General features: G+C 45.4%; 1 pseudogene; it reads left to right on the top strand.

The window, feature by feature from the left end:
* The first annotated feature begins 1,077 nt into the window (after positions 1-1,077).
* LOC109972733 (dual specificity protein phosphatase 14-like) overlaps positions 1,078-3,584 on the top strand; it is an 8,985-nt pseudogene continuing 6,478 nt past the window's right edge.

Here is a 3,584-nt window from a genome sequence, read left to right as displayed (position 1 = left end):
TGGTTTTATTGGTTTTGGTTCCTGCATCTCCTCCAGGAATCTGGGTCTGGATGCTCGGATGGTATCTGACCTTTGGAATGAGGGTTTTCTTGTTCAGAGCTGTTGCAGTGTCTTCAGCTCCTGTGGAGGGTTTGGGGTTCTGCATTTTCATGTGTGCACTAGGACAGAGATTATATAGTGAGGAAGAGAAGTATTAGAACACCCTGCGATTTTGCAAGTTCTCCGACTTACAGACAGTCTTTAAAGAGCTCAGACAGGTGCTACTAATTTAGATTGAGTGGAGTAGAGGTGGACGTTTTCAAGGCACAGTAACAGGTCTTTGATAGCCAGAATTCTTGCTGTTTCTCAGGTGTTCAAATACTTATGTTCAGCAGTGCAAGACAAATAAATTCTGTCTCTCAGAGTGGGAATGGACCTACAATGTGAATTTCAGACCCCTCCATGATTTCTAAGTGGGAGAACTTGCAAAATCGCAGGGTGTTAAAATACTTCTGTTCCTCACTGTATTAACCAAAAAGAATGGGGAAGTTGAACATGCAACAACGACAATGTCCATGTTTGTTGGTCAAATAAGTATTTTATTTTGAAATCACGACCGGATGTTTTGGCTGGCCCACTGGTCATTTATGTCTCCATCCAAAACCTCTTGTGTTTGCTAAAACCAGCAGTAAACAGGTGAGAATCCTCTGTCCTGCCCGCCCGCTTCAATCCGCTTCCTAATACTGGCTGCGCTGACGCATAAAAGCTTCTCACCAAATCTCGTTCAAAATGTTAGAGAAAAGTCATCTCCTTGACTAATGACGACACAGAGTTGCCCGGTTCTGTGATCGGCTTTCTAAGGAACTGTTAGGACCCACTCGCGCATTCAGCCTTAACACCAAATCTGAAACTCTTACATAAAACATTCGGTTATATTCGTCTGTGTTGTGCTCTTTCAATAAGGGGAGGCCGACAGTCGAAGTGTCGTTGGGCAGGACACTGAACCCCCCGTGAGAGCCACTGGTTGAGTTGGCGCCCCAGGTGGCTGCGATCGGTTCTGTACCGAAAAACAACTTCCTTGTGTGTAACATACTTGGCCAATAAAGGTGATTATCCTTAAGATCCGTCGTGTTGGGGACCAGTGAATAGGTTTGCCCCACAGCCCAGATACTGAAGAAGTACACTTCTCGGGGGCAACACTTTTAAGATAAGATAAAACTGAGACGCAGTACACAAGGAAGCGTTCAACTGTACAAATAGAGAATGAGTTTTGGCGTAATCCCGTGAGCGGTTCTTGACCACAATAAATCACAGCTTTAATTAAAACCAGACACTTTGTACTTTTAACTAACTAACTGTCTGTTAAACTAGTTAGCGGGTTTTAAAATACAAGGAGAACACGGGCCTGTCTTACCTGCACCCTGCCGTCACTACCGGACTGGAAACCGAAGTGACACAGTCTGTGACGCACTGTCTCGTGATGCATAGTTGCTGTTGGTGTGAATGTGTCCTGACATGTCTCACTCTGTCCCCGAAAACTCCGATCCATTGGATCTGTAGCTACTGATCCCCTCAGAATCACAGAATCATTACGGAGCATCTGAGCGCGATTAAAGTCTGAAAGCACCCAGGCAGGATTATTTATACAGCACATTTCTCATTTCTATACCCACATTCAAAGTGCTTAACACAATGCACACGAATGGATAAAACATTAGAATGCAAATTCAACATGAAATGCAGATTAAAAGCAGCCATTACATGACAAGTGTCCGCACCCGGCACCTTTAGGCCAGTACAGGCTGAGCCCGTTACCAAGCGGCTGCATGGCTGGGGGCCAGAGGCATGGTGCGAACAGGAGCCCCCTGAAAACATGAGTGAAATTTGGGGGGTTTCAATCTCAAATATTGACGATATGTTATTTTGTCTGCATTTATGTTTTTCTGTACCTTTATCACCATGTATCTGTATATATACTTCTCTATTTATAAGTACTTTATTTTATTTCTAATGCACATTCATTTTTCTTGTTTGCACAGTCTTCTTTTCTTTGTGTTCTCTCAGCCTTATATTGTTGACTTGTCTATTCGGCGCTTTACACAAGGACATAACATGCGCACTGTTACACATTCTTGGGTTAAGTGTTAGTCAGATAGACGGCCCGGAGGAAGAAACTGTCCCGTGTCTGGGAGTCTTGGTGCGCAGTGACCCGTAGCACCACCCACAGGGGAGGAGTTCAAACAGTGTCCAGGGTGTGAGGGGTCTGCACAAATCTTCTCTGGCCTCCTTCTAATCCATGAGTGTACAGGCCTCCGTAGAGTACATGTACAGACATATGCTAGATATATAAACAATTTAACAAGCCCTGCGTGTCTTTAGCACAAGGCTAAAGCCAAGCTAGCAGCTCTGTGAAATGCTAACATGCTAAGCAGCTGTAATGTTTAGCAGGTCCAGTGTAGCGTGCTAGCATGCTAACATTTGCTACTTAGCACTAAACACAAAGTACAGCTGAGGTCTATGGCAGTGTCATTGGTTTAGCTGGTATTTGGTCATAACTACTGGGCATGTTGATATGGGCTGGATGAAAATCTAGATGAAACCTTAATGGATGACCAAAGTAATTACTGATCATCCCAATGGGAATATATTTGTATGAAGTGTAATGACAGTCCACCAAAAGGCATGACAGGGTCAAGCTGTGCCAGGGGCCCAACTTCTTTGATTGGGTCATAACTAAATAACTTAAATGATATGGGGAGGCGACAGTAGTGCGGCGGGTAGAGCAGTCGTCTCCAACCCAGAAGGTTGGAATCTCAGTGCCCCCAGTCCACGTGTTGAAGTGTCCTTGGGCAAGACAATGAACCCCCCACCCGTTGCCCCCAATGGTTAGAGCCATCGGTTGAGTTGGCGCCGCAGATGGCTGCCATCGGTTCTGTACCGGAAACAAATTCCTTGTGTGTAACATACTTGTAAATATAGCAACTGTTGTTTGAAATAAACACATACTCATTTTGCCATAGATTAATAATACTGTATGTAAAAGACAGCTCATTGGACCCGGTTGTCCGCTACCAGCAGGTCTGGAGTAGAGGTATAGCAGTGCACAGAACAAGCCAAAATGTAAATAAAGACACCAAAATGCAGTCAAATCTGTTTACTCGAAATACTATTTAAACGTTTCAGTACAATCATACATGAACCAACAATGTTTCTGTTGTGCCAGGTGGTCATGTCGGTGTCTCAGGTGTCTCCCGGTCTGTTCCTCAGTGGTCTAGACTCGGCTCTGAACCCCAGTGTCCTGACCCGTAGGAACATCACCCTCATTGTTAATGCTAGTGGACTGGAGGACGTGTCCTACCCTCAGCTGGACGGCCTGCACGTCCTCCACATCCCTGTCCAGGATTTACCTCATGCCCCTCTGAGACAGTACTTTGACCCTGTGGCTGAGAGGATCAACAAGAACCACACAGGAAGGACTTTGGTCCACTGCATTGCCGGCAGGAGTCGATCCCCTGCTCTCATCATGGCCTACCTGATGAAGTAAGCCTCTGACTCCAACCTTTCACACCTACCATCTGGTCCCAGTTTGAGAGTTCCACACTCTT

The sequence above is a fragment of the Monopterus albus genome, unplaced genomic scaffold (assembly GCF_001952655.1).
Source record: "Monopterus albus unplaced genomic scaffold, M_albus_1.0 scaffold268.1, whole genome shotgun sequence".
Classification (NCBI taxonomy): Eukaryota; Metazoa; Chordata; class Actinopteri; order Synbranchiformes; family Synbranchidae; genus Monopterus; species Monopterus albus.
Note: the sequence above shows the minus strand (reverse complement) of the source record. Positions and strands in the feature narration are given on the sequence as shown.